This window comes from Xiphophorus couchianus, chromosome 4, assembly GCF_001444195.1.
Source record: "Xiphophorus couchianus chromosome 4, X_couchianus-1.0, whole genome shotgun sequence".
Classification (NCBI taxonomy): domain Eukaryota; kingdom Metazoa; phylum Chordata; class Actinopteri; order Cyprinodontiformes; family Poeciliidae; genus Xiphophorus; species Xiphophorus couchianus.
The window spans coordinates 15,014,390-15,033,728 of NC_040231.1; the positions used below are offsets into that span (position 1 = coordinate 15,014,390).

The 19,339-nt window shown below is 36.4% G+C and overlaps 1 long non-coding RNA gene across 1 annotated transcript in view; it reads right to left on the reverse strand.

The window, feature by feature from the left end:
- LOC114143540 (uncharacterized) overlaps positions 1-15,944 on the reverse strand; it is a 59,142-nt gene extending 43,198 nt beyond the window's left edge. The window contains exon 1 of the long non-coding RNA XR_003595268.1: positions 15,867-15,944. This is a non-coding gene — a long non-coding RNA (uncharacterized LOC114143540). The remainder of the gene's footprint in view (positions 1-15,866) is intronic.
- Between the last annotated feature and the right edge of the window lie 3,395 nt (positions 15,945-19,339).

Sequence of the window (19,339 nt, forward strand, 5' to 3'; positions counted from 1 at the left end):
GATCTCCCATGCAGTCTGTGTCTAAAATTACTCATAAAGACCGATTAGGGTGAAATCGGAACCTTCCTCTACTGAAACTTCAACAAATCATCAAAAAAATAGCTTTCTCGAGTCAACCAGCCACATGATCGACGAGCATTTCCGAGCGCAAGGCCGGGGTATTGTGTGTGCCATGAAGCTTATTTTATAGGGTCCATGATCGATGTTGTTTAGAGCGATTTAAGCGCCCCTTATGCTGGTGTCAGCATCTGACCCCTCCGCAGTGATAAAGCTATCAGAAGGAGAGAGAAGAAGCAGAAGTGAAATACGGAGGGAGTGTACATGTGTGCCAGATAAACTCCTGCATGCTGGGCACTCGTCCAGCTCTGGAGGGAAAATGCCTTCGTCTTATCTGCATAAAACGTAGGAAACACAGGCAGTGGTTTCATTTTTATGACCTGTTCAGTGCACGAACAGTCCGTTGTCACGGAAAATTGCACAAGTCATTAATAACCTATAGGGACCAGGTGAAAGGATGGAAACAGGTGAAAATAAAAGTCAATGTCAAGGGTGACCATGTTCTTTGCAACATCACTCACTGCAAATTAGAATGCTCCTAATTTGCAAAAGAAAATACATCCAAATGCAAAGACAAGAAAAGACAGTATTTGATGATTAGTAATTTTTCTCAGGAAAAAAAAAAGGGCTGGCACAAAAGTGGTCATCATCACAGAGGTTACTCTAGAAAGGAAAATCCACTGGGACAATAACCCCTCCCATCCTTTCTCCTCCAACCTTTATAATATAACCCCTACCCCAAATGAGTAGTTAGGGCTGTCATATGAAATTGAGACCTATTGGTTGTAATCAGGAAGCACGACACCCTGTCCCCTCTAAGAGCAGGTCACCTCTGCTCCCCTGCCCTCTTCCTGTTCTCGTCATTTCAGCCTTCATGAGCCCCATGTTTTATTCCCTATTTCTGTCTGTTCACATTTGTCTTGTCATTTTTCATCCTGCTGACTGATTACTGGTTACGCTGTTGAGCAGATATCCTCTCACAGTTCCCCTTCCTCTGTGGCTTTATGACATTATTACATCTTTATCACCACCATCAATACTTCTGGACTCATAGTGGGATATTTGAACACTGAGTTTGTAGTGGAAGCACAGACTGTCGGCTTGGATTTAAAGTGTTGTTTCTTGGATAATGATCTGAAACATTAACCACAAGTCTCTGACTAAAGTAGTTTTCCATAAATTTTAAATTACTGACAATTCATTTAACCTGTAATATTATGCTAACTCTTTTGGTTTTCATGCTGAAGCCTGAAGGTTTTAGGCTGCAGGATGCCATGCTTTACCACACAGAAAGAACCTCAGCTGAGCCTTTCTGTATAGGTTTAGCGTTTTCTTCTTCGGCAAATATGGATTTTCTCGGGTGTGATGGAGTAGCAACCTGGTCAAAGTTTGTTTCTGACATACAAAAGCATCAATGCATGGCACTTAAAAATATAAGAATTCACTGTATAGTGTGGTCCAATAAGCGTTTTATTCTGAAAATGCACCTGTAAATAATGCAGTATATTTTGCATCTCAGAAAAGAATTTTTCTGTAATGTTAGAATAAATATTAGAGGTTTTATTTCAATTTTAACTTGTTTGGGACATACTGTTTTTTTGCTGCTCTGTATTATGTATTTATGTTTTTATTTCTTCACTTTCTAGAAATAGATGTTGGAATGAACTGTTCCTTTCATTGTTTAACGGTATATCTGGTTTAACCAACACATGATTTGTGGTGTGATCTGGTGTGATTCTAAAAATAATTGATCAAGTTTCTGAAGTTTTTTTAAGTCACAGAAACTATGCAATAAAAAAATGTAATATAGTAATTCATTACATGAAACATAATTCAAGCATTCTTAGAACTTTACAACATTATAAGACCAATGAAAAAAGGATTTTTAACACAGAAATGTTAAAAATTTCTGTGTTAACAATATAACAGAGAAACAAAACCATATAACAGTTTTTTTATATGGTCCACAAAACTGTGCAGTCACTGAAGCCACAAAAGTTCATTATTAAAGAAACTGGCTGCTACTGGATTCAAGCATCTCAATGAAAAATTGAGTGGAAGGAAAAACTGTAATACAAATAGCTGCACAACAGCGATATCCACGATTTTCAGAATACTGTAGAACAAAGGCCATTCAGGAGCCTGATAGGGATTCATAAGGTGTGAACTGGAGCTGGAGTCAGAGCGTTGTGGGCCACTTCACACATACATATTCAGAACCTGGGCTACAACCGCTGCATTCCTTCTGTTGTAAAGATGTCATAAGAGTCTTACCTGGGCTAAGGATTGTAGTTCAGCTATCAAAAGTCCTCTTTTCATATGCAAGTGAATTTAACTGAATTTAGGAATCAAAGTCTCAGAGTCTGGAGAGCTGCTGTTGGTCCACTGTGCTTTAACCAGTTCAAAGTCAGCTATTGCATTTAATGCAAAAGGCGGGATGATGACCAGTAACTAAATGCATGTGCTGAGTAAACATTTACATAGGCAAACATCTCTGTGAAACAAAACTGTTTTCTGTCATTTCATGAAGTATTCGTAATAATTCTTTACAGAAACAAATTATTGAAATTTATATGAAAATGACTACAACTCTAAAATAATAATAATGCTGTAATACATATGCTTTTAGATAACACTTTGATTTACTGGGAAATCATCTGACTTTACAATTCTCACATTTTGGAATGGTTACAGTTTTGGCTTTCGAACCTTGAGATTTCACACAGTGACCTGGAGAGTATGCCTGGAACGAGGGATGTCTCCGTGAACCAATGATCTGACCTTAGATAAGCAGAAAACAGCAGATTACACACATTTTATCTCACCTTAATGACCTTGAATGTTTCATAATGATCCAAACAGATAAACTAAAAGTGCACTTGAAGGTAACACTGATTTCAAAGCATTAGCTTAGAAAAAAAAAAAATTACTAGCTTTATAATAATAATTATAATAAAAATATTTTACCAAAAAAAAAAAAAAGTTTTACCAATAGCAGAAATATTGTTGACAAAACTATCTGATTTCTTCCTTTAAATTATAGTTGCAATGGATTGTATGTTTAACCTGAATTTTCAGTTCCAGTGTGTGAACATGTGGACCTGGAAGCTGTTATCCACTTTAAATTAACTCACAGAAGGTGTAACTTAAAATAAAACATGTTGGAATGTTGTTGTTTTTTTGGTTTCAGGTGCAATTTTATCTCAAAGACACTTTCAACACATTTTTCTTTTTAATTTAAGTGCATTTCAGGTTCCTTTGTACAAAAATAAAACAATCCAATTTAGGAGTGAAGAAACAAAATATATATTTTTTAAATGCGCCAGTAAAATGTTAAAATTAAAAACTCTCTCTATTTTTCTGTGATTTGTTTTCCTGCATTCATGTATATGCATGCATATACATGAATTGGTGTTGTCACGGTGGATGTAGCGTGTCTCTGCATACGTAATTGAGTGACTCTGAGGCAAAAAGCAGTATGAACGCCAACATTAACTTGATTGAAATGGCAAATTTTAACACGAGTAAAAGCATAATCTTTACCTCAAATAACACACAGCTTTAGGGTCAGAGTAGTGGAGCACTGGTAGCAATTACTATTGACACCACGCTAATTGTAGCTGAATAATTAATTCTCACTGTTTTGGAGTAGGGAGACCTGAGAGGTGAGAAGTGAGGTGACTGTGGCAGAGTCGTGCTCATAATGAAATTGTGACAAATTAAAACTGGGAATATTTTATTTATTATACTAGCAAAATGCTATTTATTCAAATTTGGTTACATTTTAAAGAGGAGCCTCTCAAGGCTACAGTGTGGGATCTTTTCATCAAAAATACACAATATACTTGACTTGAACCCTAAAATAAGATAAAATTAAGATAAAAAGTTGGAACTTCATCTGATATAACCAGAAGATCTTGCTACTTTATGTTTGTCAAGATATGAATCGATTCAAATAGGTGAACTAAGTGTCGCGTAAGCCTGTAATGAGATTTGCAATGCTTGTCTGCCCTCTATTGGACAGAAAGCTAAAATGTACTTTTGTTCATGGAACAACATTGGCATTGGTGTTGAACATAAAATGTTTTTATAGGCAAATCTTTTGAGTCTCTTCCTTGTGGAAAACAACAAGAAAGCAACCATGAAGTCATAAACTGTGAAGTTCAAAGAAGGGGTTAAGCAGACACCAAGTAGTACATTTCTCATTTGTATCATGATAAGGACAGGGGGTTACTTTATTAACTTTCCTGATTTAGATTCATATTTAATCTACCCAAAGACATATAGAAAGTCATAATCATCTGTTCTATACAACTCTAGTAAAAATAAGAAATTACACTGAAATAATTTGCCTATTTAACGCATTTAAAAAATTTAAAGTTCTGGGTGTACTTTCATAGACCTCTATAAAAAAGGATGGCCAATTTGCAAGAAAATTGGACGTTTGAAGGAAGGTTAAAAAAGTTACTCATTTACCACAAAAATCCAAGCAAGAATGAATTATTGCTCTGTTAGATTTAGGATACTAGGACGAATACAAAAGGAGACAGAGTGTTCTTTTCATCGGCTCTGCATGTCTGGAACACTGTTCCTTTGGACCTGAGATTGGTGGTCTCAGGACCAGATTTTTTTAAAGCCAGCTAAAACATATCTTCGTAAGCCTTTTGGTAATTTCTCTAGCTTTTTATGAATTGTTGACTCAGGTAAATTAAGTTTTCCTTTACTTATTATTACTTTATTTCAGTTTTCTGCAAAGAATAATTACTGTAGCTTAAAAAGAACTAAAAACCAATATGTAATTTTTTTGTCTGTTACTATTAACTGTGTCTCAAACTGATCACAAATATTAACTGAACATAAATTTGTGTTGTTCTAAATGATTTGGTGTTAGCTACACTCTATGCTACACCAGTTTGGCAGAGAAAAATTGAAGTGTCTTGCTCAAGGACATAATATGACGAACACAGACAGAGCAGGGCTCGAACCTGCAACATGCCGATTACCAGACAAACGCCTACCACCGTCCCCAACATTACCCATTGTCCTTAAATCTGGTCAGCCATATTAAAGTGACATTTCTTCACAACCAACTAATCTACTGTTGGTTGTTAGTGGTATTATAACAAGATGGAAGCAATTAGGAATAACAACAACTCAGCCACAAAGCGGTGGGCCATGTAGACCCACACACCAAATGCAGACGTTGCTAACTTTCTGCAGAACCAATTGATACAGACCTCCAATCTTCACATGGCCTTAAGAGTAACTAAAAAGCAGCACAAAAATATAGGGTGATTCAAGGCAGAGAGACAGCATCAGAGTTTTGCCTCACCAGTGAGGTCTGAACTACTGTAGTGTTTTCTGAAATGATGACTCATATCTCTTTGCTGGCAATCAAATAGATGAGGGTTTGTTTGGTAGTTACCAGGATGACCGCATTTTGTCAAGTGTAGTTTGTAGCTGAGGGAACTAAAGTGTGGGGCTGTTTGTTCAAATGAGGGGCTCTGCCCCTTTGTTCCAATAACGGTATATCCAGCCTACCAGAAGGAATTTGGTCATTTCATGCTTCCAACTTAGTAGAAAGAGCTTGGAGATGGACACTTCTCTCTGCAACATGGCTGAGCAGCAGTGCACAATGCAAGATACAGAAATCAATGGATGAGAAAATAATATCAATTATCTTGTTTATAGACCTTTATATATTGAAATCTCAAAGGACACATTCACATGTTGATAAAAAGCTACTGGATTGTAGTCACAGCTGCCATCGGGCCTTTGCCAGCAGGCAAAGTGGGGGAAAGGTTTTGCCGATTGACCCACCCATTGCAAGGCCCCCTCCTACACAACTGTTACTCCAAATCAAAACAACTGACTGAAATCAGATTTGAAAGAAAACGACTGGCCTGCGAAGTCATGTACTTGAGTCTCAACCCAATAAAACACCTTTGGGAGAAGCTACGACAGCCAGGTCTTCTCAATGAACATCAGCACAAGACGTCAGAAAGGCATGCCAACAACTATTTTTGAAAAATTACACAACCGAGTCATACTGTAAGGTGTTCTCGTGTTTTAGACTAAATAATGCATTTTGTGTTTGTGTCGGAACTAGTACAGCTAAACTTTAACAACAGATCTGGTTGGTTTTCAATTTTGAATGAACTGGCTTAGTTCCAAGCTACAGACAGAAATACCATAAATATTATGTCTATTCCCAGTTTCCTCTACAGTCACATTTGCATACTTTATCTAAGTAGACATACATACTGTATATGGGGAAAATTCATGCACTTGGGATGAAAACAATTAGGAATGCACCAGCATATGGGCATTATTTTACAGGTAAGTTGTCTAATTATAACAACTCTGACACAAAGCAATTCAAAAGGGAATGAAATGTTATCTGGCTCTGCTACCCTGTTAAAGTTCCTATTAAATGCACTTATCCTGCTACAATTTACAGAACTACATTTATAAACATTTTATTTACCACTGTATAAAATGTACTTAATGAATCAAAAAGGATATGTTTTGTTTCTCCTTTTATAACCAATTGCAAATTTTAAGTGTTGGTTTAACCAATCTGTGGCTAAAGAGGTTGATTGGCTACACCGTCACTGAATATAGGACAACATTGCCATCTAGTGAATAAAATAGGGATGGTTTCCCAGTCAATGCTTAACTGCCATAGAACTTTTCTTAAGACAACTAAAATATCACTTTTTGTCTTTTAAAGAAAAGCATTTCAGGGTATTTCTTTTTGTTCTTTTGTTCTGTATTTTCTAAAGTGAAAAATGTATGCATATAAATTCTCTGGCATACTTTTTGTGACCTGATTTTTCTCTAAAAATAAAGAAAAATGAAAAGTTAGTTAAACTTCAGTTAAAGCTGGCTATTCCACACTGCAAAATGTGGCTGAATTTGTTATGTCAGGGTTAAATCAGCCTGCTTTACAAGCTGGAAGGTGAGAAATTTACTGACTAATATTTTCTTGAAAACATCTAGTCAACTTAAGGGCTGCACAATGGCACAGTTGTTGTGCAGCAAAAAGGTCTTGGTTCTAATCTCAGTCTGGGTAATTTGCATGACCTCCCTGTGCATGTGTGGGATCTCTCCAGTTACTCCAACAGATGATAAAACATGTCGGTTCGGTTATTTGGCTACTTTGGATACCTTTGGTATGAGGTTGTTCGTCCTGTGTGTCTCTGTGACTGTGATGATTTACTAATGACTTGTCCAGGGTGTATCCTGCTTCTCGCCTAATAACTGGTCCATGTGACCTGACACAGATAACAATTAAAGAAAACAGTTGAATGGATTAACAGTCAACCTAAATAGTGCAGTTGTCTCTACATGTTATTTGGCAGTCATGCACTACTGACAACAAACCAAAGCACTTCCCTTTGAAGAGTTCATCTTACGTTAAAAGAAAATAGGCTGGTCAACAGATCTTAATGACTACACAAATATTTGCTGCTTTCATTGTGTCAGAAGATTTCTGAGTCAGAATGAATTCTGAGGTAGCATAAATGCTGAACTATATTTGCAGACAACAGGTAATGACCTGTTGGTGACCTTTACTCTGAATGGCTGTGTCAAACAAGTCGAACCAGAAAGATCTGTTCCATCATGTTTACATTTATTGCTGGGTGTATAGGTTGTATTTTCTTGTTCGTTAAATTACCCCTGACTGTCGAGCTCAGCAAGTCCTAATTTTGCCACCATGAAGCTGGCTCAGTGATCTTAATGCCTGTTCTGAAGCCCATTCTATATCTCAGAAGACTTTTGTTAAATGTTTCCCATCCATGTCCCCCCTGCATTTGCCCTTCCTAGTCTTTTACCAGCATAAGACATCAACAGCTACAGAAACAATCCCTTCTGTAAGTAATCTACAAATCATCCAGCAGGGATCCTGGATATGAGGAGGCTTTCATATCATTGAGCTTGAAAGCAGGGTGAATGCTCCAGATCTTTTGTCATCACCTTTATATTAATATTTAGTAGCTGTTGCAGGAATTTATACAAAACATGTCTAAAAATGGGAGAAACTATAGTTGAATTTCTCTCTGAGTCTGCAACATTAATTAGATAGGAAAAATAAGTAAAACGTTATGCCACCTAAGACAGTTCTATTAACAAAATCAGGCAGCAGGTCACATATCTGATTGAGACTTCAAAAGGTAATTTTATTTTCTTCTCTTTTTAGACCCAGACATCCAAAACCTTATCATTTTAACACATTTTTAACAAATTAGCCTGGAAATAAATAAATATAAAGAAATTAGTATCCTAAACAGGATTCCCTTTGCATCAATAAATGTACAAAACACACAAACTTAAACTATTTTGACTTCAGAATTGAAAAACGAAACCCCCAAAATGGTGATTTCAACATAAAATGGTTGTCTAATATGTTAAAATACGCTTTACTCAATATGCACAGAGTAGTACTTCATTGTACATTCAAATCAAGCTCCGAAAAATGGCCAAGAGCACAAGAGCTCTGTCCATGAATCAATAATTTATTGATTGGAATAAGGAAGCCCTGTTTACTTGAATTCTATAAATGCTAACGCAGCTTGAGTTAATGATAAAGCCTAAAAAATTATATAACATACCTTTTTTTAAAAAAAGCACATTAAGATATTAATGGAAATCCCAATTTCTACAAAGTAGGTAGGTAGGTTTTTCAGGGATTTTTCTTTTTTATGCTTGATTAAACAAGTTTAAAATCTGATCAATCATAAGTGTTTAATTTTGTCTTGAAAATTTTAATGCATTTTAAACTTTAATTTACAACATCATGTAAGAAGTAAGTATTTTTTTTACTTATTGCATGTGCCTCAGCAGGTTTGTCCATCAACCTGTTTTTTTTCCCATTTGTTACAAGTTCCAGTTTGTCTAAAAAAGCTAATTAAAGGCAACGTGAGATAAAAATAGTCAAGCTGTTTCTTAGCCTTGGTTGCCATATTAATCTGTTACTCAATGGGCTTTTCTTCACAATTATTTATTTAAGTCAAGCTCAAGAGTTGAAGGATCTCCCTTGCCCAAGATAAAATGTTATCAGTTTGATTTGATTTGAACCTTTGCTGCTTTTTCACAAAATATGTATTTATTGATTACAGAAAAACACCACAATATTTTTCTGATTGGTAAAAATTCAAAAGGTTTCTCATTTTCGTTGTCTTATTAGCCTCCTTAGTTGTTTGTTTTCTCCACAACAGAGCAGACTACATTGGAATACAGTCTAAAACTGGTGCAGATTTGAGCTGCTGTGCTTCACAATTTATGTCCTCCTACATCTCTGAGGCAGAATTTTCCATCATTTGTGTAGGTGTCCGCAAATATGGATGGAAGAGAAAGCTATCTTTTCTGGGTCATCAATCCTGATTCACTCTAACACAAATCCACCACATCCTCATATTTTGTAACACTTGACATACTACAAATATATACACAGTATACACAGCACAATTTGTGAAAAATGGTTAGTAACATGAGGTCCAGATGTAAAACAGGACAGCTTTGATGTGCATAAGCTTTTTAAGCATATGCGAAAACAGAAGGTGAAGCAGACTGAAGCTGTGCTGTGACTGCATAGAGCATGAGGTTATTTGGTCCATGTAGCATTAATCTTCAAAGACCATATTAATCGTTAAGATTGTTGTTTTGTTGGAAATGAAAAACTTAGCTGATAAATTATAAAGCTGACTGGGAGATCTTGGTGTGAAAATGTAAATCAATAGATTATTGTAATGTTTTAACTGCCATAAATATTAACGTATCTATGCTGGCCTAAACTTTTGTCTCAAAACAGTTTGTAAGTAAGATAACCTAAACATCATGTATTCCAAAATGCATAAAAGTAATTACTATGGGTTTTTTTTAAATTTTCAGACAAAACTGTTTCAGTGGAATGTGAGAATGATCATGACACAGATTTGTAGGCAACTAATAAAACTCACAAAACATTACATTGAAAAATGTTAAGCCTCCATATCACTATAATATCAAACCTAACAAACTGAACACCTATTCCATTAAAAAAAGAAATTGCACTGATTTGTTTTCCATGATTATAAAGCGTGGTTCTCACTAGCTCGAACAAATTATGTGAACTACACTCTGATATGTTAACTCACAATTCTAAGAACTAGGGGCTGCATAAAATACAATTTTCTGGCCGATCACCAATTGTGAAAAAGCCTGACCTGCCAATTGTGATTTTGGCTGGAAAACAGGTTTCAGACTGTATTCCAGGTTTTTTTACCAACCGGGTGGGCAGGTTTGTCAGTCAGCCCTCTCACACTGCAGGAGAGGAGCAGTAGCAGACCAGACCTTTCAGGAGGTAGGTCAGCTAAGATTAAAGAAGGTGGGGCCAACCAATTGGTGCATCCCAAAAAAGAACAAAATTTTAAATCAGAAGGTAGACCTTTCAAGCAGTGGCAATTCACATGACTGCATACTGATGAAAATCCCACTTTTCAATGCAGTGTCTCCTGCATTGAAAAGGGGGACACTGAAAGTCTGGCTCTACACAGAGCCAGACTTTCTTGTATTCATCTAAAATGTTCTTAATCATAAGAAGGTTTTTAAAACTGATAAATAAATAAATAAATAAAAGCTCTGGACTTTGGCTGCTGGTTGTTTCAGTTTATGTCCAGTCCTTGTACCTGGCCATTAGACATATCAAGCCTGAAAAGCTATGTACAGCAAATAAGCAGCTTTTGGAAGTCATGTTGTTAAATGATGCAATATAAGTCCAGACAAAAGCTTGGCTTTGCTGGTGCTAAAATATTATTATATGTACTTCACTGCAATTTCATGCTAATTTACCGAATAAAAAAGGAATAGGAACTGCTTCTTTGCATGAGGCTATTTGTAGTGTTGACGTACTTAAAAGATCCACCTCAAAAGTCTTGAGTTCAAACTTAAAAATGTCCATTTGTCCATCCATCCATTCATCATCCATCTACAGTTTATCCAAGACCTGGTCATCAAGGAAACAGCATACAGAGATCCCTTCTCAAATGACCGTATCTAGTCTCTCTCGGGGAGACTCTGAGGAATTCCCGAGCCAGCTGTGATGAGTAATCTCTCCAGAGAGAAGTGGGACTGCTCAGACCCCTCCTCCTGGTGACACATTTCTGAAACACCTAACTACTAAGTCATTCAGATGACTCCAGTTGTCTGAGAGAACACCAGCATAACTTGTAATTGTAGTTGAGATTTTTTTTTTAGTGAAATCAATTAATCAATATGTTTTATAGTCTCCCAACTGGGTCCCTTTAGCTACTTTTAGAGTGCTCCGTGCCTTGTTTGGGGGGTCAACAACTGTGAGCAAATGTACTCATCTAATAAAACAAGTAAAGAAAAATTTGATTGCAAAATTCAATCACTATTTAAAACTTTAAGGAGAATATTTGATAGTCTGAGGAAGGACTCACATTCAGAATGCTGCAGTTAAAGGGGCAGTACTTTCCAGGCACGTTGTGCCATGTTATAGCTCAATCAAGTAACTGTTATTATTAAAAAGTTGTATTTATCAAACATGATTTAAAAGAAATTTGACTTCGCAATTTAATGCAAAGTATTTCTCAAGCACTCATGAAAGATTCACAGGTATGTTTTTAATGAGGCAACAACATTATAACATGATGCTAAGCTCCAAAAGATTTTACATAATTCTCATGGTTATATGGATGTTTCTAATTCAGATCGGATCAGATTGTGAAAAGGATGAATCTGTAAACTGATTCAGAGACAAAAACTGCAGCAGGTATATACATTAATAGACAAAAAATGTTTTACCTTATGTCGCTGTGTTATGTTGATTCCTACATACATTTGTTTCTCTTTTTATGTCTTTTACCCTTCTTTCTAGCTGAGAGTATGTCTCTTTGTTTGCTTTTGTCCATCTCTGCTTTATTTATGCCCCTGAGCATGGACACTGTCTCCTGCTAGTGAGCGATCTGCTGTCATCCCACCTGCTCATCATTACTTTATCAACACTGCAGTAATCGAATCTTTTCTCTCCAAATTGTTCTGTCTTCCACTGCAGCGAGACGCTCTCGGGTCAGCCAACCTGCTTTGGTTAGGTCCCTGTTATTTTTCGCTGTGAACCTCAGGTTGTCCTTCATAAGCCTGTCAACGTCAGTCAAACTCTTTACCATGTCATCCCTCATGATGTTCACTGCTGTCATTCTACTTCTAAGAACCACCTTGCCCACTCTCTGCTATCTTTCCCACACTCTCACTTTGGCTCACTCATTCATTGTTGTTGACTTGGCTTTATTTGCCTCAAGCTTCTTTTACTTTCCTTCTTTGGAGGCCCCAAGTACTCTATTTGCTGTTAACATTTTAAAATATAATTTTGACTTTTGTCAAGAAAATCCGAGCTCATCCCACTTCCCCATGCTGGAGATTTTAGTTTAACAGTAATAATAAATAAAGTTATCTTTAAAATGAATCACTCAAGTGACATCAAGGCCCAGCAGTAGACTTAAGTGTCAATAAAGTTAGTTTAACAGTAATAATAAATAAAGTTATCTTTAAAATGAATCACTCAAGTGACATCAAGGCCCAACAGTAGACTTAAGTGTCAATAAAATAAATCTGGTTGTGTGTGTTGTTTTTGTCTCATGCAAACTTTGCTTTAATTCTACTTTTTTCTATCTAATCATAAGAAATCATAGTCAGTCAGAGAGAGTCATTAAACAGGAAAAGCAGGTTTCCTGGAAAAAGAGGAAGTTTCCAGCCTGCAGATTTATAAAAATAGTTGAGACTATTTTAAAGCATGAAAGTTTTAAAAAATTAAATCTAAACATTATTAGTAATTGGATAAGATTCAAAGTAAAATACTTATATGAATATTGGTTTACTTGTAATAATACACTTATATTTGTGGGAACTACAAGAAAAACAAGTAACTGTAACTTTAGTAGTAAATAATTAGAATCATGTATTATTCTTGGTTTCTTTTCAGAAAAACATCTGTAATAACTCACATTAAGATTATAATAAGAATAATTAATAAGTTATGGTTATAAAATCATAAATGAATGATAGATCAGAGAAGCTGAAGAAAATAAATGTGATATAAGTTATGGTTATAAAATTATAAATGAATGCTAAATCAGAGAAGCTAAAGAAAATAAATGTGATATAAATGTGATTTTGACATTAAACTTGAAATGGTATAAAAAGGTGTAACTGCAATTAAACATCACTGATATGTTGGAGGTAGAGAGTAGGTGAAAGGTTGTGCAGGCAAGGGACACAGGAGGTTGAGCAACCCTGAGACATTGGCACAGACATCAGGAAATGTCTGTAAGACAGTGATGGATATGAGATCATCTGTCTAAGCAGACAGCAGGCGCACCAGGGGGGTGGATAAACCCTATAAAAGGTGGGTGCAAAAGAGGAACCTTTTGTTGGATCCTCCGGGCAGCTTCGAGCCAAGATCGAGATGGACAAAGAACTCTGCAGCTGAAGAAGAGCCGGGGCCACGGAGCCGGAGACTGTCCTGCACATGGAGACCAACCCGTCTGGCCCACAATCTGTGGCTTCGAATCGCACTTCTCTCATCGGCTGGGTTCAGACCCCAAAGACAAAGATGAAGACAAAGACAAGGAAGAAGAACTGGTGCCTTTTTTCCTGCCAGCACCAAGTCCTGTGTGACCTCAGCATCCATGCGGAGAAGAAGCTCATCGGACCTGCGGAGATCCTGGCCTTCGCCGATCAACATCTTCCTCCTGCTGCCACACCTTCTTCATCATCAAGCCAGGTCTGGGGTTCGAAACGCCAAACTCCGTCCGTCTCGCTCTAAGGTTCCTTTTTTAGTACTCAGTATCAGCAGTAGGGAAAGATAGACTAGATGATTGATTTTACTTATTTGATTATTTCTGCTACTGAATTAAGCTGTACTGACCCTTGCAAAAATGCCTTACTAATAAAATATTTAGCATAAAGAAAATCTAAAGATGTTGTGGACATTCAGTTAATGAGTCACCTTAAAGTTCTTTGATGGTTGTAAAATAGCTGTGATGTTTGATTCTGGAGAGGAAGAGGTGGAAAATGTTTTTAGGTTGCTGGTAGCCCATATTTAAAACCTCATCCTTGGGACTCGACCGAGTCACTAAAACCTACCTGGTTCAATAACAAATGCAAGTTGCAAAATAGAGAACGAGCGACCGTTAACAGGTGTGCTCTGTGAAACTAGTTGGCTGTAGGCTGCTCAGTCTGGCTAATTCACAGGGGGAAGAAGGGTGGGACACCTGGATGTAGGCCGTCAGATAACCAGGCGAATCGTTTCTCGAAACCAGCTTAAACAGAGTTTACTTCAGTTCTGGACAGGGTAAATCCCAGCAGATTTAGGAAACTCAACGTACCCGTTAGACGGAGAGCTGGTAGCACATCTCCCCTCTCAGAAGAGGAAGTACGAGAGTGAGAGAGTAGAGACAGAAAGGAGGGGGGGGGTGTTGCGCAACAACACTTTTTATTTGTATTATCATTAGTTGCAGTTTCCTACATCCATCTTTTTTAATCTTTTTGCTGTATTTCATTTTATCCACTTCTGGTTTATAAACAGAACAACTTTTTAAATACATGTGTGTTGGATCATGTATCCAGTTTTCCTGGACCACCTCATTTGTACCTTTACAACTTTAGAGCTGTAAAGGTTACACAACTTACCCTAAAATTAGCTCTTCTTTTCTTTAAATTGGCTTACCCATCGAGATTATTTTTATTTTCAAGAATGTAAAGAGTACCAACTATGTTTAAGCTAACTGCAGTACCTCTCATAGTGCTTCTTATTTGGTACCTGTACGACTCAAACCGCTCGGGATTTGGAAAGTAGGACCACGTGGCAAGGCGTCTGACTTCGGATCAGAAGATTGAGGGTTCAAGTCCCTTCGTGGTTGTTTTTAAAGGATCAACACAAGTATCACATAGTGCATCTCTGCAATATTCCATATTTCAGTTCATGTTAGTTAAATAGCAAATGTCTTTCTCTACATTATATTAAGATTTTTTTTTTTTAAACTGCACATATTTCATGTGAGCCCTCATCAACACTGCATGACATGTTGTTCATGCAAGACAAGCCAAATCAAAAACAATTTTCTGACTTGCATCTTAAAATTCTAAACACTTCCATATAAAAGTCTTAAGTTGTGGAGTCCCTATCAAATCCTACCCAAGGCAAAGTCAAGTTTGTTAAAAATATTTAGGCCACACACTACACCAATCAAAGTTTAGGCTTATATTTTTTTCTTGCAAGCTATATATAAATCAAAAATCGTGTTTATATGCAATAATTTCCTATTTTCTTTATAACTATATTTAAAATAACCATTTCTATTCATATATGTATGTTCTTTAGCTTTAACAAACACATATTACTAAAATAAATAGTGCTTTTACTTGGATAAGTTTGTACCTTTCCATACAAAAGCAAGCTTATTTAGTTACTTGAGTATCAACTGACATAATATGCTCAATTTATTCTGCTTGGTTTGCAAATCAATCTTTTGTTTATATTTCCCCAAAGCAATAATAATATTAAATGTACAAATGAAACTAATAATGCTACTAGAACCATTTTCCTATTAAAACAATAATACCTTAACCTCATAACAGCGTACAGGACGTACAGCCTAGAATGGCTAGGCTATGCTTCGTAACAAGCATAGCCTAGCCGTTCTGTTAACATGGTATAACTTTGATAAAACCACACATAAGTTGGTTTTAAAGCACCGAAATCATGTACAGTCTTGTTATTTGATACTTTACATTTAAAGCAATATTACCTGAAACGACGGGAAGCAGCATGCTCTGGTTTGACGTTGCCTCGCTAGTGACCGGAAGCTGCAACACTGTTCACAAGAAGGTTCCCTCCGTCTAGCAGACCCTATTGTCTTTACACTATACTGCCCCCTGTGTCGCACTCCACAACCGCATTCACCTCAGTCTCAATCTGATAGTAATAAGTACTTGCTAGAATTATTTTTACCTTGAAACTGAAATGCTCCTAATAAATTGTAAATAAACCATTCTCAATATAACATAAACAAATGTTGCTGCACAATTTGTGTGTGTCAAATTTTGAAAGAGGCACGGTATTATATGTTGTTCAGACACATAGTGCCGTTTTGTTGCACAGTCAAGTAACTGTTACTGTCAGTTGTTTTAAAAATGCTGTACATAACTCCAGCATCACAACAATGCTTCTTCATAATGTCAATTCTTTTGAAACTTTGGGGTTCAACAAGTTTTACAAAGAATATCTTAGCTTCCTGTCTGACTTTTCACCGTCTTCCCTGATTAGGCCACTGTTAGGCTCACTAAAAGTCATATTCATTACTCCTAACATTTTGTCACTTTAAGGGCTCACTTGAGGCTTAATGTGCTTAGTAATAAGTTCAATTTAACCAACACAATTTTCCCTTTACTTTTTCTTCCAGTCTTTCCATGGCTGCTCTTAGCTGACACAATTTAAAAGTAAATTTCCACATTCAAAAACATTTGTAAGCATTTTGAGCCAGTATGTTTACACATCAGTACTTCAGCATCACTATCACGCTACTTTGCACTGTACAGTGTCATTGGCGTTTTATGTAAATGCATGTACCGAGGCAGCTGAATGAATGTTTTACTACTGAATACAACTACTGACAATAAAACTGAGCGATTGTGAAAGGGATGACAATGTGCCAGCCTTTTGGGGGAAAGATGATAAAGTATGAGTCAGATTATACAGAGGATGTTCTGCTTAGAAAAGTGAAAGGCTCCTTTGAAACTAGGCTGAACAATAAAACTCAAAACTCCTTGAAGTTCAAGAGATGTATAAATAAAATGCAGCCATATATTAGTAGTTGTTGCTCAAGTTTCTCAAGATTTATGTAAACTATTTCAAGGAAGACTTATAGCAGGATGCATTTAGCATTAGTTTAATGAGGTATTGCATGGTACATTATGTCAAGGTTTTGCAACACAATGTTCAGTTGACAACAATGGATGATAGTTCAAGATCAGTGGTTCTTAACCTGGGTTCTATTGAACCCTAGGGGTTCGATGAGTCGGTCTCAGGAGTTCGGCAGAGCCTCTACCGCGGAGGTGAAGACACACTTGTTTAAAGTCGTGATGACACGCCCCGCTTGGCCATCACTTGCTGCAGGGGATCATGTTACATTGCTTGGCCAATCGGTGCTGCGGGGAATTTAGTGCATGCAGCAGTCAACGGCTGTTGTAGTTGTATGTCGTGTGGTTTCTTTCTTAATATTTGAATCCATACTAAATATGTTGAGCAAAAAGAAGAAAAGGAACAGACTTTGCTGTGAAGATGACATGAGAGTAGCACTTGCCAAGGTAAAGCCACGCATATCTGAACGGGTCTCCCAAACACAACAGCAGAAGTCACACTGATTTGTAGGTATGTACTTTGGGCAATAATTTATTCTGGCCCCAAAAAAGTATTTTTGTGGATTCAAAACGACAGAAAACAAATAAAAAATAATAATAATAATAAGTTATTAAAAAATGTTAAATTCTTCAAAGAAAATCCACATTTATTTTTAATTAGTAAAATAGTAAAAAACTATTTTTGGGGGCTGAAATTCTTTTATGGGGCCAAAATATTTTGGGGGAGGCCAGAATGAAGTAATACCATAGTTTGTTGTGAGTTCATGCACTGTGTTGGTTTTGTTCTTTGAGCAAGGTGATGTTCATGCACGGCTCATTTTGTGCACCAGTAAAAAAAAACATATACCTATGTGTTGAATTTGGGGAAAAAAATCATATTTTATTTATCACTAAAGAAGGGTTACGTAAATGCGCATATGAAACTGGTGGGTTTGGTACCTCAAAAAAGGTTAAAAACCACTGTTATAAATAAAATAGCTGAGCTGAGGTTTTTGGTTTACTATCTTATAAGAATTTCTCTGCTATGAAAGTCCACAACCGCTGTCAACAGTTGGGATCTTTAAACATTTTAAATGAAAAGAGCTTCAAATTTTTCATTTCAAATTGTCAGATGATATAATGAAATCCAAAATTAACGGTAAGTTTCTCTGCGATTAGCTTACCCAGTAGCATTGATTGACAGCGCTAAGACCTTCTGCCTGGCTCTGTTCTCTGAGGCCTTTTTTACGCCACCAAAAGGTGCCAAATGTTTTACTCCACACTTGCACTTAAGCTAGTAGTCTTCATCGGAGAAGCTTCTCAAATTTTCTTCAAAATGTTTTACCAACTACTTTGGAGGTTGCTATTTTGACTTTGGTCTCATACGGAGAAATAGGTACATGTGTATTGCTAATCTGGAGGCTTGTAAAGTAGGAGTGTAATATTTTCTGTGCGCTTATTTGCACAGGTTTCTGTACCAGCATAGTGGAACAAGTTTGTTTGGTATTCATGCTCCTAGACACAGAACATTTTCTGAAACTCGCTGCTGCATTTTTTTGTTAGATTTTTAACTATGTCAAACAAAATAGCAAAACTATATGGGCTAGCCCATATAGTTGGGTAGAACATAACATGGCCATAATGTTCTTTGTGTTAAACATGCTTTTTATTGTCATATGTAATCTAATTTTAAGATGAATTAAGGCTGGGGTTTTATTGGGTGCAAAAGAGTTTCACAGAGTGAAATCCACCTACCTGTGATTTTCACTTGTTGAATTGAATTGCTGAAATAAAAGAACTTTTTATTATAGATGCACCTGTATGAGCTGCTGAATTTTGTACAGGTATGTTTTAAAATATGCATAAGCAAATAAAATAAAAATAATCTTTAGATATTTTATTTTATGTACTTTTTTTCTCTTAATGTATTTCCTGTACAATCGGAACACACAAAAAGTGATCATAGTCCAGTTTTCTTATTTTAGAAGGTCAAACAATACTATCACTTACAGTATTTCAGTGATCTCACTCATATCACTGAAATAAAATTACCAACATATTTACGTACATTTAAATAAAAAACTGAGATGAGAAAAAAATGTTAATTAATGATGCGCATGTCACTGAGCCAACACGGGTGTTCTGGTTCCCATTTGGCCATCAATCACTGTATCCAGCATAGTTACTTTAAAAAAAAAAAAATGTAATTAATAATATCAGGTCAGAAAAGTAGGCAGGTAGAGTGAATAATAGGAAATTACCTTCCAGTTGCTGTGAGTAAATACAGAACATCTAACATATCCCCCGCTGAGTAGTTGGACTGCAACAGAGCTCGGATGAGTTTGGTGCATGCAGACCATCAGTGCTGTGCATTCTTTAGCGG